Genomic DNA, 21,272 nt, shown 5'->3' with positions numbered 1-21,272 from the left:
CTTCAGTGTAATTATAATCACATCCTTCACATCTCCACCATATGATGGAGAAAAATGAAAAAAGGCTTTTCTGCATTGCAGCTGAAACAGAAAAAGTTGCCTTGTAGAAGTGCATCTACATAAATAGACCAGTCCTTGCATTATGAAATATGCTTCTTTCCCAAAAAAGCCAAAAACATTTCTGGCTACTGATTAGAGCATAAAACTTCCTGGAGCTCTTGTTTTGACTGACACTAACTCTGTGCATCTCAGCTGACTGTTCTGTAAAAATGGGTATAGCATCTCACAGCAGGCCTGGAATGCCGATTGAATGGATCTTCAGCCTGGCTCCATCATCTGAACAGAGGAAAAATAATGTATTTTTGTGTTATGTTAGTTGGTGGAGTAAAATAACCTGAATTGTCTTAGTGTGCTGGCTAAATTTCCTAGAAACTTCTGAAGAGGCAATAATTCTGTCTTTGCTGCAAAAAGTATGCTTTATACATTGAGGCAGTTAGCTTGACATCAAATCTTAGAAAAAAAGTCTGAGACCTTTCCTTGCAGCATTTCTCAAGGAAACAACTTTGTAATTTCCCTGTCTTCCATCCTAGATATTTCTTGTGTCACCATGGTATCTAAGCTTATCAAAGAAACTGTGTGAGGTTGTCGCTAGCTTGTGTAAGTGGTTTATCTAGTGAAAAGCAACAATGAGCTAAATGTTCTCAAAGTTATGTGAACACCTTTCTTGGGGTAGGGAGCAGGGGGAGATGAGCAACAGCAAGCGTTGCCCTTCCTGTGTAGGTGAGGAATTAGTGACTATAGGCATCTGACCAGAAATGAATGCCTTGATATGCAATATCCTGCTTGTCAATTTGGTCTTTATGATCCTTGTTCAGGCTTCAGAGGTAAAATGAAAATACTGTTCTTGGCTCTGTGATGTATTGTGAGTTATTTTTTTTTCCCCTAATTCCTGCTTTGGGGCCCTTAAAGCTATTTGTTTTGTTTCTTTTTCTTCTCTATTCTGGAATGAAGAATAGCCTTTTTTTTTTTTTTTTTTTTTTAAATAATTTCTCCATTCTGCTAGTGAGGGCAATGAGGCAGTTATTAGCCCAGAAGGTGATCTGATTAGTGTGATTAGTGTAATGATGTAGCTGCTAGTAATTGACAACAAGAGGTGCAGAAACCTACAATCAAGAAAGTGCTGGAACAACAAAGCATAAGCAAAGTGGAGATATTTGATATAGTAAATAGAAGTCCTGGCACATTAACTGCCTTATTGATATTCATTCTGTTCAGGGATTTACGTATCAGATTTAAAGACAGTTGATGCTTTTGCAAGTTGCCAGTTTTGCAAATTCAGGCTTTATCCTTTAATTCACTCAGCACTTTCTAAAGCATGTTGTACATATTCTGCAGCTGATTTACATACTTCTTTCATCCTTTTGGGTTCACATCCAAGAATGGGTGGGTTAGAATAGGTGCAAAGCTACAAGAGTGTATTGAGTTCACTTGGGCAACACTGAAAATATGTAAAGTTGCACAAAAATCTCTGTACTATTAATGTAAAGCAGAGGGTTTCTATAACTAAATATAATACAAGAAACAGAAGAGGGAGTCAATTTAAGCTAAATTGAAATAAATCATTATACTTACAAACTGAGTGAAATTGATATAGGAACCAATGAGCCTCAGAAAAAGAGTATCTTGCAATACCATCTCTACTGCAATGTAAAATTGCTTCACAAATTATGCTGCCATTTTGTTAATTATCTGCCCAGCTCGGTCCACTTCTTTGGAGTTCTCTGGGCAGAACACAAGAAGCATCCTGCACGCAAAAGATCTTCGCAAAATATAGCTTGTACACTTCTGAAAATTTGCTGTTGAAATACTTTCCCTGTTGTGATGATCTGAGATAACTTATTTGAAAAAAACCCTGTTTAAATAGGTAGCATAAGAAAGGACTTGCTTTCTGCTCCAGTCCATTTTTTTTGTTGTTTCATTTAAGTTTGCTGAGAATCAGGAAAAATTATGTTCAGGAGCAAGAATTTAAAGGACATGGACTGAACAAATTCAATTTCTGGAACAAGAAATTGTATTAATTGGTTCTGATGTCAAAATATTTCAGTGGAAGTCACATGTCTGTTAAAGTTTCTTCCTGCTGTATTTGCTTCACTTAGCTGCATTCCTAGGCATCTGCCTGTTAACAACATAATTTTGTTTTTCTTATGCCTCACTCTGAGTCCTCTTTAATGAGTAGTCTGTCTGCAGAACCAAGTAGTTATTGTGAGGTCCAACCCAGGAGAAGCTTGAGGTACTGACTCATTCTGAAATACTGAGGGAAAGGTTTGCTTGCAGGTATATTTAGACTATAACTACACAGGGACACTAAGCTATGAGAAACCCCTAAAAATTAGGTGGCCATAGTTTTAATGAGGATTTGATTATGCCTTTTGGGTGTCTAAGTTTGACATTGTTTTATATTGGATGATGATGTCTTTCAAAGTGTGTTTTCCCAGAACTTCTCAGAGAGTCCAATGTCAGTTTTGAGGTGAGATCCAAATAGCATTATAGGGAAGATTGATGCTCCCTTTCACTAGATTACTTGCTCAGATTACTTGTTCAGGCTGTGAAAGGCTTGCTAAATTCTTCCCTCCCGATTTAATTTACAACTACTCCATCCAAAGAATGCTGGAGGGCTCTTTGGCATTCTATGCTCTCAGTCTCTTGTTAGTGACAATTAATTTTGTGAAAATAATTAAACTTCCATCAGATATGTATGGATGCTGAAAGCAGACAGGGAACCCAGAGCCCGTGTAAAATTAAGTCACACAAGGTTCTCACTCTGGCCTGGGAAAGCATAAGAAGGAATCCAAACAGTCCTTGGAGTAAGACAACAATCTTTGCAGGTGTTGTTTAGGATCCTTGTTGTTTACTAGTAAGAAACAGTCAAGGGGTGGTGTTCCACTTGACCAATGATGGTGATGTGTTGCTTTAATGACCAATGAGAGTTTTACCTCTCGGACCTTCTTGGACCTGTCTATAAATGAAGATCAGGAATAAAAAAACTTGCTCTCTTGTGCAATCCAGCTAAGAGAGTCTGTGTGTCATACTTCGCCATTCCTAATATAGTGTGACAGATATGCAACTGGAACCAGGGAACAGGGCAGAGAAAATCCCACCATTCAAAAGGCTAATCTGGTGAAGAATATTTCTATTGTGATTTGTCTCAGTGATCAAGTCTTTTTGGCAAACACATCAGCATGTGCTTGACTCAAATACTAATTCATTTTCTTTTCACAAGAAAATGTAACTTATGTGTTAACTACTTTGGAGAGTTCTTGAAAGCCTGAGCCATATGTGAAAGCAAACTATCAGCTCTGTCAACCTGATGTTATAATCTTTCCCTGTACAGATATTCCAGACTAGGCAATCTGTATTCATAGAGTGGATTTTTTTTTCTGATCTCAGCAAGAACAAAATCATGTTTTTATTTTCATTGATCACAGCTATTCTTTCAATACTTTCTGGTTTGTTTGCCTACTCAGATAAATCAGTGAGTCATATAGTCCCAGTGCTCTCAATAAACTGATTTCTTGTTTGAAAGTTGTGTCTTTCCTCTCTATCCACGGCTCCATGAAATAATGATCCAACTGCAAGTCGTACCTCGCACAAACTTTCATGCATAACATGAGAAAAGAACTTTTTGAGGAGCTAGTATGCCTCTAGAATTAACAGCCTACTTCATTTCTAGTAATCCCTGCCTGTAAGCAACTTACCTCCTCTTTAAATACTGTGCAAATGCAAACTTGGACAACATTAAGAGGTTAGCTATTAATTGCTGGTATTTGAAATCAGGGGGAAGAATAAAATGCAGTACAGAAAGTGCACACTCAGCTCTACTATCACCCAGGGAAGTGTGTGTTATTCTCACGATGCTTCTCTGCCCACATCCTGAGTTTTCTCATCCAAATCATGGCTGGAGGCAGCCACAGATAGCTTAGAAAGAAGTTCTTCAATTTAAGCATGGCTGCCATTGCTAGAACCAACTGACACAAGGACTGCTGTGGAAGGACAGGAGTAATCACCTCTTTGGTAACATTTTGTTGCATGCTGTAACATGACCAAGCTGCTGAAGCTCTGCCTTTTCCCAGTAGGGCACACCTTGCAGGTAATTGTGCTGACAGTCTGCTCCGTGGCAGTTGTCAGCCCTCTGCAGTCTGAGACATGCAGACCTCCTGTAAGGAGGACATACTGGGCTCTAAATTTTAAAACTCCATATAAGATGAAGATGAGCCATGAAAAACTAATTTGACTCTATTCATCATCTTAATTCCACAGTTATCTGAGAGGAAAGGTAACAATTAAAGGTGAATACTGTACCAGAGCTAAGTTTTACTAAGGAAGTATACTGCTCAGAATATTAGACAAGCACCTTTTACAGCTTTGATGGTTCAGTCATGTCAACAATTAGAAAGCAATGCCTAATAAAATTCGATTAGGCCACCTGGTCCTGCTTTTTATAGGAGTACAACAGAACCATTATTCTTTCAGTAGTTTGCATGTTTTGAGACCTGAGTGCTTTTTTTTTTGTGCATGAAAGTAGATGTACCTCAAAAAATAGATACTTTACCATTTTAACTATTTTTAAATAAAATCCATAGTGGCATTTTCACTTAAATTATTAAATTTAAATAAATTTGAATTTTAATGAGATCTAGAAGATGAAAAATTAACTCCCTTGTCTTTACTAAGAGCTCAGCTGAGATAACTCACTGTTATCCTGTCCTGAGGTAAGAATGTATGACTTCACTCTAGTAGGAAAGGTCTGAGAGTGTTCCCTCTGATTTCTGTGTCTTTGAAGTAGGCCTGAGATGAGTCAAAGTATATGCTGCTCAGAAGAATGAGGAAAGGTGTATATATTACGCAGAAGGAAGGAAGTCAAATGTCTAGGTTCCTTTCTGCAAAGAGGAGTGAAGAAGCAAGCAACCAGCAACTCATTTTTCCCTTGTCCCTGATTTTGGCAAAATCTTTTTACAGTAATGGGAAGCAGCTGGCTACTCACCTAATCTTAATGCTCATAATACTGTACATAGTGTTTTCCACAGTGTAGGTCTAATACTCAACATAGAAATCCTGTGTGGAAACTTTCAGAATGGAACTGTCTTTCAGAGAAGATGGGTTTTCACTGACCTCAGGAGAAGTGGCAAATGCTCAGTAGTTATGAAATCAGGCTACTTTCATGGGATCCCATGCAAATTTAAACGCCTTAAAAGTTTCAAATTTTGTGGCTTTTAGACTTTACACTGGTTTGTGTACTAGTCAGAAGAAATACTGCTAGGCACAGACTAAAACCACACAAAACACTGAACATATTCTACCTTCTCCCCATGACAATATGACAACTGCACAGTACATTTCAAGGCCCAGGATAAAAGTTTCCATAGAACAAAGTATAAACACTTCAGGCAAGCATGACCCAATACACTATCAGTGGAAATGTTTGGGGCACACCTGTTCTGAAGCTTTCCGTGCAAAAATTAATTTTGGGTTCTCAAGTATGGTAGCAACATAAAGAAAGTAAACAGGAGAAAACAAAATTAAAGTAGGTTAAAATAAAAATCAGTACCTGATTTACTTGCTCTAGAAAAATATGACAGCTACCAGAGGCTGACTGGCTACAGATTAATATAACCTATTTAAGAAGAGGCAATTTATCATTCCTTAAAACCCCACAAATGCTGGATTATTAGGAATAAAACAAACTGGGTCTACTCAGGGCTTTAATTCCATGTCTGGCCTGTTAGCAGGAAATTCTCATATTCATACACTGATGTACCAAAGATTTTAAAATGTTGCTGAGGAAAGCATACTGCAATTTTAAAATTCATATGGAAGTATAAAATACTGTATATTAAAATAGAAAAGTATCTACAATGCTTTAGGTGTCTTGGTTAATCTATAAAATATGGTCAGGATACCAGCTTGGTCTCTGCTCCCTCTGGATATGTTCCTGAACTATAGTAGCTCTTGGCCTGGTCCCATCATGGTGCAGTGTTGCCCTGAAAACTCAGCTTTTGAGCTTGTTGACGTAATTTCTAAAGACTTTCCCAGGACAGTAACTGTAAACATAGAGATGTGTACATTCTTTCTGATAGACGTCTTTTGATGGACATCTCTCACGGCCAGTGCAGTTGGGAAACTGTTATCCTGACCATCCAATCCCTGGCCGTGGTCAGAAACCTATAAATCCTGGGAGAAGAAATAAAGTTTCTCTTTCCTTCATCACACCTTGAGCTATGTCTGTGTGACTTATTTCGTGTCCAACGGCGACAGTGCAGAGTGCCAGGGGAAAGATGGAGCAGCAGGGAAAGAGGGCAGAGCAGCACAAGGCACACAGCACAACCTTCTCTCTGTTGGCGTGTCAAGCACAGGCTAAGAAGCGGAAATGTTTTCTATCAGAATATAAGAGCCAAATTTCTCTGTACAACAAGCATATCTATGCCCTAGAGAGTCTCAGTTACAGGGTTGCCTATATGCAAAACTGATCTAATTATTCTGGGATCTCTCATTTGTCATCATTACAGCTGGTTTCCTGCAGCTCCTTAAGGAACATGTTCATATTTCTGATTAATAAATACTTTGACTTTCCTACTTAATCTATTATTTTGCCTATCTAACCTATCTAATCGCAGGCTTGTCTCTCTATCAGCATTATTTATATAGCATAAAATTAACTGCAGTAGCTCACATTCCTTTTGGCAAAAGAAAATATATCTGTCTGGAAAATTGCAACGTTGCACCTGGAGCTTGGCTGATGCGATAAATTTATAAGCATCAAAGTTCATGTCAACCCTTTAATGCTATGTCATACTTTCTTGACAGGTGAGCTCCTGTCACACCTGGCTTATGCAGAACATGAGTTCCAACACAAGAAAAAGTCAGTGGAAGTTCTTGTAACGGACAGTTCCTGTTTATACAGCAGCCATGGAATCAATATGCAGGATAAAGTATTGCGTTTTCTCAAGTCGTGCACTTTTTATTTCATCTCAGCAAATCCCATACGGCTGTGGCATTTTTGTAAGAATGTGAGCAATTTTGAGCTCTGTGGAAAATGCTGAGTGCTGTTGGATGAAGGCAGAGAGGGGCAGAAGAGGAAAAAGACATTCCTTTGAATGCTCTAATATAGAAAGCAATTAAGAAATATGACAATAATGAGCAATCATTCTGTCTCGTAATGTATGTTTTGTTTTAAAGAGCAGGTGATGACTTCCTGAAAACAATAATAAGTAACATAATGGAGTCCTGTCTACACAGGCATGTTACTTCAAATATTTCAGATGAGTTGGCTTGAGCATATTTGGAATGATTGTTTTAAAGTGGCTGGACTTTCTTTTTTGCATGAATGAAGCCCAGGCTCACCAGCCCTCAGCTATGAGCTGCATCCAGTTTATAAGAGGATTCTGCCCATTTTTGAATAATTTTCTGTCATTGTATAACGTGATAAGGTTTATTTGCTGTTTGGCCCCTGAGTGCTCTCTTCTGTTACAACATCATCTGGATCAAGTATTTTAATCTCTCCTGCTGAATGCTGATGGCTTCCATTGCAATTCCAGTAAGTGTGTGTTCCTTCAGATGCAAACTTTTTTTCTGAGCACTACCTCTTTCCCTCCCTGATATTGTCTCATGGGTTATATGTATCAGCACATCCAGCCTCAACTTTATGGCACTGCCTCAGATATTGCTATTTATGACTATTGGTCAAACTGAATGCAAGAGAGGGACATTCCTGAGAAATGGACCAGTGTTGCCAATAAAGCAAAATAACTCTGTTTTTTCTACAAGAACTGAAGGGATGTGAGCATGACTTCTAGGACTTCTAACAGGCCAGAATAGGATAAGCTGTGAAAAATGTATCCATGGCAAGTCAACTGCTGAACCCCTCTACTGTAATGGACCCATGTGACTTACCACACCTGTCAAATGATTCCACTTCAAATATGGAGTTGTAGAGCTAATATTTTTTTCAAACCACTGAACTGAAATGCAAAGAGGTTACAAAAAAAGCTGTTTGAAATTCAGAAAGGTGGTTAGCCTGAAAATGCTGTTGAGGAAAGTATTCCTATCACGTCCTCTACTATGTCATAGCTGTGCAACTCTAAGCCAGGTGGTAACCGGATGCCATCACTGGCAGGGGAAAATAAGCTGTATGAACCATGAGCCTCTTTCCATCTGTTCAGTTCCACCTTTTCTACTGTGGTCATCGTGGTGCTCCACAAACAAGAACCCAATCTTGTGTTCCCACCTTGTGCTGCTTGCTATGCATCTGGGTTCGCTGCTGCTCTTCCTGCCTCTCAAATAACGTGGCAGCATCCCATGAGTTAAAAGGAATACAGATTGCAGAACAGGCATATTTATTGCAACAGCAAATGCAGAAAGAAAAAAAAAAAAAAAAAGCAATAGCAAATACACTTTGGCTTATAATTTGATCAGCATTCTTTAGCTTCCTTTCACATTTTATGAGATGAATTACCAAAATTAAACATTTCAAAATGCTGAGATTATAAAACACTTGTAATCAAACCTTTAGCAATATAAAATGCTTGAATTCAGGCCAATCACTCTACAGTCTGTTCCCTTCTAGTGCACATGATGCTGACCTGCATATGTTACAGGAGATCTTAGGGCAAAGACTGCGCTCCATTTTTATGCACAGAGCAAAGCAGTGCAGCCCTCTTGGTTTCTTATCTGTATGGTCTCTCCCACTTCTGCAATTGAATATACTTCAGTACCCTTCTGTGCAATGCTAGACATCCTTCTGATTTACCCATTGCCTTTTGCTGTAAGCCTTTTTCTCTCTTGGAAACATACTTCAAGGTAACATTGCTACAGAGGTGTACATAAAACTGTAAACTCAAGTCCTGTAACTATTCAGTAGAAGGATACTCTGTCATTAGCCCATCATCTCCTCCTCTCCATCCCATTCCAAGACCAGCACAGGATTTCTACAGAAAAGAGATATATATAGAGAGAGGCTTCTTATTTTTTACACACTATGGGGTTCCCTGAGAACAACCATTTCCTAGGGAAAGTGGTTTCAGTTTCCCAAACTGAAAAAAGATATTGGAATGACAGTCCAAAATTTATTAAAAAAAAAAAATGAAACCTATGATAATTGGCACCAAATACATTGCAAAAATAACAAATAATTGCAATTTATCTCTGATAAGGCCCCATTATTATGAGGAACTTTACCATATTACTCAAGGAATAAAAAATACTTCAGAAAGGAAAAGGAAGATAAGAAAGAGAAGTTTAAGGATTCTGTGAATGGATTTCAGCAGAGGAGCCAGAAGGCAAAAAAAGAGCTGGAAGGGTGCTTATGATAACTTGTGTTAACTTTGACATGAGTGTCTAGATTCAGAGGAATTTGGGACAAGGAAAGAAAAACATGCAGGAAGATTTGCTGTAAATTGGGAAAAAAAACCAGTCCTCTGAACAATATTAGGATGCCACTAGTTCAAGTGCACTCTGAGGTTAACAAATAGTGGGAGCTTCCTTGAGGTCCCCACTACACCCTTTCCAAAAATAGGAGTGATCTTTGCTTTCATTTGCAAGGATAGGTGTACTTAGCAGCTAAGGTGTGCTGTGCCAGAGTTATGTTGAATAAATAAGGTTGTAATGAAAAAATTGTCTGAAGCATCCCATTGAGGTTCTCATTTCCCCCTAACAATTCAAAAACGTAACAAATACACATCTCTCTCATACCTTTGACTATAATACATTCATTTTGTCACCACTCTAGTCTCTCATTTAAGAAAGAGCAGGACATTTCCATCATCCTGTTTCCCTGAGCAGCATGGAGATCCTTCTCTCATGGATTTCCAGCAAGACATAGTGAATATCTGCCGCTTGCAGCAAATATTGATCAGAGTGTTTGTAAGGCTCCTCCACCTGCCCTTAATTTCCCAACAAAGCCCTTCATTATTATTCTACAGTTAGTCAGAACAGTCATGCAGTTCCTTTCTCCAGTGCATTTGCCAAGTAAAAAGCATCATTAGTCAGAGAAGCAGAAAGATGTCCAACAGTGAGAAAAATAGTGGACACATCAATAACATGCATTGCAGAGCAATTCTTATTTCTCTTTCAGTAAATAAGGCTGAATTTCTAAAAAAAACCCGTTATTAACCATTGTATGTCTTTCTGTAATAATATCTGTGAACTTCCTGTACCAATTCATGAAGCTTTGCAGAAGCTTGAGAGTTTTTTTTTCTATTTATGAAACCCAACTTTCATATCTGAAATATAGGCACATACATTCAACCACTGTTACCATCTTGGGGTGATGGACTTTGTATAAACTGGAAGTATTTTTTCAGTAGTGAAATATACATGTGATAAATATTTCTAGTACATACTGGTAGACCATTATCAATCCCAGTGAGCAGAAAGTCCACATGTAGAGGTGCTGCTGTATTATTTCTTTGTTGCTGAATATTCAGACTGCGGTCTGAACAGATGCTTTGCAACCTCTACCATCCTAAAGTCCTAGGATAAATACTCTCTATCACATGCAGGCATGGAATTACTCCATCTCCACCTCCTCCTTTCCTTCCAGTATCAGTTCACCACCATCATGTCTTTCTCTAGTCCATTCTCTGGACCCTCCATTGTTTCCTCCAAACAGGTTGGCAGCCATTTGAAATGGTGGTGGCTGGAGGAATCCTGAAAATAGCATGGCTTCACACCAAACTGCAGATTCCTAGTAAGTTCCTATATTTGTTCCACAAGACAGTGACTGTGGATCATCGCCCAGGAGAGCCATTTCCCACAACACGGTGTGAATCAACGCACGACAGTGGGTATGCAAAAAATGTCAGGAATTGGGGGTTGAACCACAATATGTAAATCATATGAATAGACATTTTAACTCTAGCTAGTACATATTGGTTATTTCCAATAAAATGTATTCCAAAAGCTTTTCTTATAAACACGGAAATTATTTCTCACAAACAGTCCTGCTGAGTTGCAATGTAAGATGTAACCAAAAGCATGTATTCTATTACCATCTGTTAAAACCAGGTGAGGCAGTGTTCTTTATCTCTTCCACAATCCATCCCTCGTAACTCCAGGGGGGATGTCTTCTGTTAATGGGCCATTGAGTCCCACTGCATGACTGATAAAAGTACATCATCCCATTGTGAGATGTTCACCCAGGGAAGGAGCCAAGCATTCCTACCTGAATCTGAAACTTAGAACACTGCAGTCAGCCTTTCTCCACTGGATTCCCAGAAGAAGACTGGACCCATCTACACCAACACTGGACCTTCAGAGGAAAACTACACCCTTCTGCAGGATCACTGCTTCAACAGATCCACATGTATCACTCCAGGAGGACTGCAGCCACCATTGAATCAGACTGCTACCAACACTCTGACCAACAGGGTGTCAGGTTGTATTCTGACTCTGTCTGAGGATTTTTGTACTTTTACATTTTTATTTTAATTTTCCTAGTAAAAAACTGTTAACCCTATTCCTAGATTTTTGCCTGAGAGCTCCTTAATTTCAAAATTATAATAATTTGGTGGTGGGGGGGGTTACATTTTTTCCATTTGAAGGGAGGCTCCTGCCTTCCTTAGCAAACACCTGTCCTTTCAAACCAAGACACTGAGTTATCAGACCCATTCAAAACAAATTAAAAACAAACATTTTCAAAACTAAATAAGGTGTCAACATGTGATTAAGTAACCTTATGAAAACAATTACAATTAATTAAAAGTAATAAAATAAATAATTTAAGGCTATCCTAAAACTTTAAAATGGCCACATGATGGTTTTAATCTTACCAGACTAAAGAAGAGGTGGAAGCAGGGCTATGGATATCTTTTGGTAACATCAGCCAGAGTGGTCTTCAGCCATGTAGATTTTTTCCTACATTATTACTGAATGCTGCTGCTATCTGTTCATGCAGGTATCAGCAAAGCGATTTGAACAGACTTTTACTTTGGGAAAGACTCCTCAATTCTCAATTAAAAGAAATCATAGAATTAACTTAATATTAACAGCCTCGATTCTGACTCAAAATCGCAGCTTTTAGTTATATTATTTTTCACCTTTCTTTCCAAGTCACAGTACTTACTTTTATTCAACAGGAAATGTTGCTGGGCATTAGGTGTGTCAAGAATTACATTACTTATATAAGTTACTTACATAATGGGTACTTCTGGAATCCTAGTAGTTTGTGTATCAGTTGATAGGAAGATGTGAAAATAATGAAGATTTTGAGAAATACACTGTTATATACATACATTCACATGAATTTGAATAACATATACTAACTCGTTCATTTTACATTAATATATTTAGCATGTGTTACAGTCTAAGATATATGCAGAGAAATACAGAATTTCTCACATATATTGGGGTTTACATTCTATTTTATGTGTTTTTTTCTGAATAACATTGCATTTTAGTTCACATGTCAAGACTACTGCTGAGAACAGCATATCTTTTTTTGCAGACCTGGGTCTTGCCTACAGCAAGAAGCAGTAAAGTTAATTTATAGAGCTTTCCTGTGGGGGAGACACATATATCAGTCTAAAATTTAATATGCACAAGGTAACATTAACTTGTTTTAGGAAGGAGATAAGCTATGTCAACACAAGCTCCACTGTTAGAACAGGCATATTGTACAAAGCTGTACTAGTATAATAGCTCAAACTAAGAAAAAAAAGAAAAAAAATATCCATGCCATTAAATGTAATAGTTGTGCCAGTGCATTCGGTGATGAACACCTCTTTGCCCTATCAATTGCTGAAATAAGTAAAATTCTCGGGTGAATATTGTCACGGCAAAAGTTGTAATAGTTCGTGCACTGGAGGAGATAACATATAATTAAACACCTAGGATGAGGCTGGCTGTCTGGAGAGCTAAGGATGCCAGGGCAGGAAAGCCACAAGAGAGCTATAACGGCGATGAGTAAAAGCACTGTTAGCTGAGGTGATAAGGGGTCTTTTGTGCAGCACCGGGGATCACAGGAAAAAGAGAGGGATATGGGTGCAATGCGAACAAGTCCATGGCCCAGGGCGTCCGTGGTAGAAAGAGGGGATAGAAGCAATATAATTTCTCTGAGTTTCTACGAAATAAAGAGTGAGATTAAAGCGAAGGAAGAGCAGGGTGAGGCGGGAGGCGGCTGGCTGGCAGGCCGGGGCGGTGGCAGGGCGCAGTCCCGCTCTGCCGGCGGGCCAGGGCCGGGCGCGCCTGAGGCGGAGCTGCCCGCGGCGGCTTCCGCGGGAGCCGCGTCCGGCGCCGACCGAGCCGCTGACAGCCCCGTCAGCCGCTCCTGGGAGAACAGCACAGCACATCCCCTGGCGTTGTAGCCAGCAACCCGCAAAGTCCCACGGGCTACTTCCGTATCGCTTCGACCCGGCAGGGGAAAAAAAAAAAACCCAAAGCAACACCAATGACGGGAAAAAAAATATTTTTAAATAAATCAACCCACTGCTTGAAAACCGCGCGGTTTAATGCCCAGCAACAGGTGCCTGAAGCTGCAGGGAGTTTATAGACGGGGACTCCCCGAAGCAGGGCAGTGGGACGGCCCTGTCAGACGGAGAGCTCCGGATCCCCGGCCTGGCCGAAAAGGACGAGGACCGTGCTACGGCCGCTGCCGGCACCTCCTCCTCCTCCCGCGCTGCCCGGGCCACCGCCGCCGCCTACAAGTCCCGTCACGCCCCGCGCCGTCGCGGCCGCTGCCGTCGCGCCCCGTCCCCCCTCCCGCGCCGCTCCCCGCCCACTGCCGGCAGCGCACGCGCAGCGGGGGCGGCGTCCGGGGCAAGTCTCCCCAATGTAAGATGGTGGCCGGGCTGGCAGCGGAGCGCCCCGAGCTCGGAGATCGTCCGTCCCTCGCGTAAAGGTCGTCGGAGCAGCTGCCCGAGCGCCCGACCGGCCGCCGCCGCACGTCCCGCCCCAGGAGCGCCGCTGTGGGTTTCTCCCCTCCGCTTCTCTCTTTCCTCGCCGCCTCTCTCCTTCCCTCCCCACCCTTCTCCTTTTCCCCTCGCCTCCTTTCCCGCACGCTCACTCACTCACCCACCCGCCCGGCCGCCCCCGCCGCGCCGGGCAGCCTGAGAGGGAGAGCCGCGCACACGCACCGCGGGCCGGGCAGGCAGGAGGAAGGCGGGTGAGTGTGAGCTGAAGGCCGGGCCGGGGAGGGAAGGAGGGACGGAAGGAGAGACGAGGAGGAGGCGGGGGGGAGCCGGGCCGCTCTGACTACGAGAGCGCCGAGGCTTCGCTGGGACGGCGCAGGCCGCAGCCCACCCGCCGGTGCAGCCCCGGCGACGGGAGGACGCGCCGGGCCGCTGCCGGGCGCCGAGGGCACCGGGCCATGAGGAGAGGGCGCGGGGGCGAGCGGGCGGTTCCTCCGCCCCGGGGGCGCCGGGGAAGGGGGTCCCTCCGTGTAGCTGCCAGGAGGAGGCTGTATTTATTTCCTCCTCGCCCCCCGCCTCCGGTGCGGAGAAGCCCTTGGGCCAGGCCGGGCCACCGGCCGGGGTGGCGGAGGGACGGTGGCCCCGGAACCGCTCGTATTTGCCGGGGCAGGCCGGCGCGGCCAGGCGCGGGCATCGCGGCGTGATTCACTTAGAATTTGCGTGGAAATTTCCTCTCTCCCCTTCTTCCTCTTCCCTGGAGCCAGGCTCCATTTCTTCTTGTGATATGCACTTTTTTCCTGAGGGAGAGGCAAACAGATGGTGAATGGCAGCCTCTTAATTTTGGTGTTATTTTGGACAGTCCGTGCAACCCCTCCTGAGATTTATCTGTCAGTAAAATAACCGGTATGTAACTTTCTGTCTCATGCTTGCAAAATCCTAGAAGCTCTTTCCATTTTGTGCATTAGCAGAAGCAAATGACAAGGTTGTGTGTATGAGTGCTTGTCCTGCTTCTAGCGACAGTCCTACAGCTCTACCTGCCAGCCAGTGCTTTTGTATGTACAGGAAAGGGGAGGGAAAATACACTAGATAATTATCTTAAAATGCTTTGCTACCATACCAGAAAGGATTTAATTGTCCATGGCTTGTATGCTTCTGTCAGTGTGGTAATACCAAGTATGCCGTTCACAGGAGAAAGCAATTCTCTCCAGAGCCTGTGTTAATGTAAGCAAAACCTATCAGCTGGTTAAAGCTGTGGGAATGCTAGACCTGCAGATGTTGGCTTACTCCTGTCCAAAAGTTTTAGAAGTTAATGTTGGCCAGTCACATGTTTACTGAGCCTGTACAGGTTTCTGACTCTCTGTGTTTTAACTGTCTGTATTTGGCTTTAGTTTTGAAATGTCTTGACTTGAACATCCCTGTACTTTGACTTCATATTCATGTAAACATGGTGTCTGGCACTAACAGAAGAACACACATACTGAAAGATGAGTACGTAGAAGAATGAATTTTTTTCTAGCCCCTTTCACTTCTTAAAAAGGAAAGAGAAAAAAAAATAAAATACAGGCTTATGAAGAGCAGGGAATAAAACAGCTGTTTGACTCAAGAGAGTGAATTAGTTTCAGATGGCCTACAAATAGTCAGATATACTGCTAGTTTCTTAGCACCTCTGTAATAATGTAGTGATCTAACTTGTGGTCTAGGATTCAGCTGTGCTGCACCTTAGGCTTTTGGAATTCTGAGATAGAGTTTCCATTTCATAAACAAGATGAACACATGCAAGTGTTTAGAAATGCTTGGCAGTTAAACTTGGCTGAATTGTAAACTGAGTTCATTTTAGGGGAAAATATTGTTTTGGAAAGGGGAATACAGTGAAAGAATTATGTCTTCTTTTGATATGCATGTTTCTTCAGGTGCCTTTTTGTTAGCTTTTAAAATTAGGAGTGTTGGAGGATCCTAACAGCTTTTTTCTTTACAGAGAAAAGGTGGTGAGTGTCTGTCAGGAATAGTGCTCTACAAGCTTCTTGGTAACTCAAAAAGTTTAACAACATCCTTAGAGTGCCCACTAAATAAAAATCTTGGATTAAAAAGGCTGGTGAGAGAGTGTACACAAGTATGTGGCTTTTTTTATTTAATTAAAAATAGTCTTTATGTAGAAATACATGTTTTTCTTCATGGCTATTGTTTATAGAAGTTAGGATATTATTTGTGATTTAAATGTTTTTAAAATAGCTCTGACTGAGATCCTAAGTATGGGCCCTGAAGGCTTAACTCTGGCAGCTATTTCTCAAAATCTCACCTGCCTCTTTGAAATAAATGAGATTATTTCAAATAGACTGCTCTGTAAGCACAGGTAACTGTTAAGTGGCTGATCACAGATTGCATCTTGGGCCTTGGTTGCTCTGGTAAGATGAGGCTGATCTATAGGCCTTAATACATGCTGAACAGAAATTACTTGCTCAGCAAGACTGCTAGGGTCAAGGGTTCCTAAACTTTCACAAGGAGAATAGTGCCTTAGGTTGTACAAAGCACCTCTTGTCCCTCTTGCAGTTATGCTGTATTGCTGAGATAACTTGAGTAAGTGCATATGTGAAAGACTGCATAACTTACCTTATTTCAATGTCCTGTCCTGCTGAATGCTTTCTCTCTTCAAAGATGCTCATGCTTGCTTTTTTTTTTTTTTCCCCTGTGTTTATCTTTCTACCTGCTTAGTCCCCTTTTTATCGGATAGTAACTGTGTAAGGAGCTAGAGCTTTATGAACAAATAGTCCCCATCCCTCTGGGCTGCCCTCTTCTGTTTCTTGGAGAATAGTCTATACATTTATTCCTTTCAGAATACTGGTTAACGTTTTTTAACATTTTAACAACTGTAAACACTTTTCAGACTTGGAAAATTAAGTATAGCAGCAAATGGTTTGATATGGCTTGAGCTGCTGCTCAGACCTTCTGGTTCTTCCTGTGAGTAAACTGGGAGGGCAGTGCAAGTGTCTAATAGGAAATATAACATCTCTAAGTAAAAGCATGTGTGCGTTTTTGCATTATACTGTTTGGATAAGTTAGGTGCATTATTTTACCAAACTGAGATTTTTTTCTGTCACACCAGAAACTTTTATGTGCTTGGTTATGTCGAATGGTGTTTTTCTTGCATGAGTTTGTAAAAGGAATCTTCATTGTTTCCTTATTTCAAAATTGTATTCAAGATTATACAGATTTAGTGAGTATTCAGAATACATGGTTTTGGCTTCTGCTTAGCTGCTATTAGAATGGCTGCATCAGCTCAAAGGGAAGAATTGGTGTTTAAACTAGTGTTTTCCACATAGTACTAAGATCAAGTAAGTTTTGTAGTGATATGTTTTTTATTCTTTCCTTCCACTTGGCTGTTCTGGGAACTTGACAACTCCCAGGTATTTCTAGTAGGAGTCTACCATCATTTAAATGCAGCTTGCAAGTGTTTTCTAAACACGTAGGCACAAAATAAGGTTTTCATAAATCTCATGCGTGTGCTTTAATAACTTGAGGAAGCCTGCATCCAAAGCTATTGAGACAAATACAGGCCAAGAGAATGAGACTTTTCATCCTTCCCTGTGTATCCTGAAAGCTACGTACTGTGTTTTTACTCTGGAGCAGAATATGTTAGTGTTGATTTCATAGTGATTAATCAGTCATTAGTATATTTTTATTAAAGTATTTCATCTGTTGCTGGTTTTCAAATTGGGGAAAAATAGGTTGGGATCAGTATAAGGGGATTTTTTTTATCCTTTAGTCACCGAGTTAAAAATAAAGGTGAATGTAGAGATCAAGCAAATATGTTACTGAACTTGGTAGAAAGGGAGCTTGGATCTTTGCTAAGGCTTGTTGTCTGATCAGTGCTGTCTGATTTTGAGCTGGTTCTGTTCTCTTGAAAGGGAAGAAGGGAAAGTCTCATCTGTCTGTGAGTAGCTTTCTAACATGCTGTGATTCCAGCATCTGTTTCTTCTAGCTCACTGTTGTCTTGAGAGCAATAGATGCCTAATACAAGGTGGGTTTCAACTGACTACAAAATCTGATGTAAAGTAATTGTACTTCTGCATATCTTGTTTGTGAGATGGAGGGTCCCTTGTTGTAGTGCAGGTTCTTGTCCTGTCCCTTTCTGGGCTTTGAGTATTTTACTTTTCTCAGCTTAGCAGCCTTTCATTGCTGGAAGGTGATATTGCAATATTTTACATTTGATTGCAAGTATCAATTATTAGTACTAGAAATTTGGGATCGTGTTTTTGTGTTGTTAGGGTTTGGTTTTCTTGTTTTCTTTTTTCAAAACAAATTAAGTGAAAAAAACTGCAAAAGTGGCAGCACACTGTCTTCACTTCTAATGAGTTCTTCAAATTTGGAACAGGATCACATGAGCTTTGTAGGGATGGCCAAAAAATGTCATAGGTGTGTGTACTGTGATTTGCAAGTAGTACTTCATCCCAGGTTTTACTTTGGCCCATTTTTAGGCCTTTTTTGCGGTTAAGTGCTTATGTTTCAGACTGCTGAGGCCTAATCTTTTCCTTGCTGAACAGAAGGGGCATTTATTTTTTCCCAGTGTGAATGTTCTTAAGCATTTTCTTCCATATAAGATTCGATACACAAAAGTAGTAACTAAATGGGTAGCAATCTTACTCCTTGTAGGATAAAATACACTGCATGGGAGGACTTGCTAACAATTTTGCAGGTTAATTTGTTTCAGGAACACTGACTTCAACAGATGAGATTTATTTGCAAGCAGGCTTCATGTTGTATTTTGGTTTAAAGTTTCTTTCGTCAGTATAGATTTAATGTGGATCCTGCTTGAATAGTGTATATTAATTTTGAATTGCAAGATATATGAGCTAAGACACCTTGAGTATGAAATACTGTACTTGCAGGAGGAGTAGTTTTTTTATTTCTAAACCTGTCTCTTATTACATCTTACAGTAAGTTGCTGTCTTAAAAAAAACCCCAGAATTTGAGTGCAGGACTGGAAGTAATTATATTTGTATGTACTTTGGAACTGCCTACCTGAGGGAGTTTGTGGTAGAAGTTTTGATGAAGGTTATGTCCCAGATAGGTAAGCATGTGGTGGCTGTTGTTCAGAGTTTGTTTTCTACTGCAGCCTAGAATTACAGAAAAACAGGATAGGGAAGAAGTATGCAGCAATAATCACTAGATGTGGGGAGAAAGTATTCAGCTACTTTTTTGTCTTTCTCTGTCTTCTCTCCAGATATAATGAATGAAGATAGGTATGTGTAGCTATAGCTGTGCTTGTCAGTTAAAGACTTAAAGCTTCTCTATGATCTGTAGATATTACCTTGGGCTGTTGGACATTGCAAAAATAGAAACTATTCCCTGTCTTTGAAGAGCTCCTGCTTTCATGACATGTGACTTTTTTTCATTGAATGAAATCTAGAATTAGTCTTCAGTATCTCATTCATAAAATGAGTCTGTCCCCTGAGAGCTCTTAAACTAGCATAAAATAAGAGGCCAAAACTCGCTAGGTCAAAATTATTGTTTATAGGTCAGCATGCCCAATAGTTAATTTGAATGCGTTTCCTTCAATCAGTGTGAACTAAACTCCTGAAGGTGTGTTAAACACACCAGTCTGAATGAGAGAGGCCCAGTAGCATTAATCCAATTTGTGTAGTGACTTAATCTTACTGCCATTTATCATGTAACTGTTGCTTCTCTCAACGGGCCTTCTTGCATGTGTTTCTGTTGATCATTTAGCATGTTGAATCCCTTTTCCTAAGAAGGTAATCTTCCCTTTTATGAAACTTCATCCTAGGTTAAGGGTCGAGTAATTTATAACCATGTTAGAGAAGTTAGAGCTTCTTCCCATCTTTGAAAGCTCCTTCACTAATCCTTTCATTTAGTAAAACATATATTTAACATATTAATGTGGTTTCACAGTTAGTGGAAAACTGGTTCTAGAACATAGGTGGAAAATCTGAAGCTAGAAGATGATCACTGGTTTTCCTTTACATAACTGTTAGTGTACACTGAAAATATGGAAGAACAGCTGGGAAGTTTAAGGAAATAGCAGCTCTTATATCAGGCTGTCTTCTGCACACAGGTAGTGTTATCATCTGACTGGATTACAGTTTCATTTGAGTCTTGAATAGTAGTTATAATTGTAAGCATGCTTCAAGGTATGTCAATTCTCATGTTTTCACCAGTGTAATGGCTTCCTCTTCTCATTGAGCCCTTTTAGAGATACTAATTTCTTAAATTTTTTGCTCATGGTCTCATTCTGATTTAACTTGAGGCTTGTGATTCTCTGGGGGTGGGGCAGGGGCTTACCTTGTATGAGAACTATTCCTCTGGTTACTACAGTATAAATACACAGCATGGTGAAACTTGGTGAGAGCCAACTATGTTGTGTGACCACATGACTCTGACAGTCTGAAGAAAGCGCCATACCTTGGGCAGAAAATGCTTAGAATTGGTTCTGTAGTATCTCTTCCTGGAAAACCAGCTCTTTGTTTTTGACTTCAGTGTCCAAAAAGAGAACACTATGCAGCTGTCTTTATAAGGCAACCTGCAGTGGCACATGGTTTTTATTCTTTGAGCATAGTTTGTATAGAGTATAAGTAAAGTGAAGAGTCAGAAAACAGGCAGTTTTGGAGTAAAATGGTTATTTTGCCTCTCCTCATAATTAATACCAGTTACTGTGAGGGTTGTTGATAAAAATTCTTTGCACATATCTATTGAACTATTGACCAGAGGTGAAGCAAACTTTGTTTTCAAACATATGTAATTTGGTGTAATGAGGTGAGAGGGAGGGTCAGGTTCCTTTTGCCATTTGCAATGCTGTAGTCATCCACTCTGAACAAATGAGCCACTTAGTACCAGCTGTTGTTTCTGCTGTGTTCAGTATGTGCCACTTCTGAAAGCATGGTGAAGGTAACTTCTGCAGAGGTGCAGTGCAGCATCTTTTGATTGTACTGCTTTTTCCTGAGACTTGTGATGGACTTAAAAAATACCATAGTATATGAAAGTATAAGGAAGGAGATGGACTCAGTGTCACTCTGTGCTTTTTTTGGGTTTTTGTTTTACTTTTTTATTTAATAAATATGAAGTCAGATATCAAAGAGCATCTTCTCAAAGCTGACATAAGCATAAGTTTTTCTGAGGCATCCTTAATGTCTTCATTTTATATTTTGTTTCTTCTGGTTTTAAAAGAAAATCTGTCAGCCAGTTCTGTTCTTTTAAGGCGGTTGTTTGATTTTCTTATGGGTTTTGGTTTGCATCTTATATGGGCTTAGGCTTCTCCAAAGGAACTGCATTCAGCTGGTCTTGGTTGGTAAAACCTCAGACCTGTCTCTTAGTATTAAAAAATTCACTGCATTTAAAGGGTATGTTGGGCAAGTATATTTGCAG

The 21,272-nt window shown here is 40.4% G+C and overlaps 1 protein-coding gene across 11 annotated transcripts in view; it reads left to right on the top strand.

Moving 5' to 3' along the window:
- The first annotated feature begins 13,223 nt into the window (after positions 1-13,223).
- Positions 13,224-21,272, top strand: part of CNOT4 (CCR4-NOT transcription complex subunit 4) — a 77,275-nt gene continuing 69,226 nt past the window's right edge. Inside the window, exon 1 of one of the 11 annotated variants that reach the window (XM_086885787.1) lies at positions 13,224-14,152. The gene's annotated coding sequence lies outside the window, so the exon portion shown is untranslated. Of the gene's footprint in view, positions 14,153-14,358; positions 14,802-21,272 lie in introns of those variants that run through there. The other 10 variants (XM_086885794.1, XM_086885785.1, XM_086885791.1 and 7 more) reach the window with 10 other exon arrangements.

Source organism: Cyanistes caeruleus, chromosome 4 (genome assembly GCF_971803275.1).
Source record: "Cyanistes caeruleus chromosome 4, bCyaCae1.hap1.1, whole genome shotgun sequence".
Lineage (NCBI taxonomy): Eukaryota > Metazoa > Chordata > Aves > Passeriformes > Paridae > Cyanistes > Cyanistes caeruleus.
Note: the sequence above shows the minus strand (reverse complement) of the source record. Positions and strands in the feature narration are given on the sequence as shown.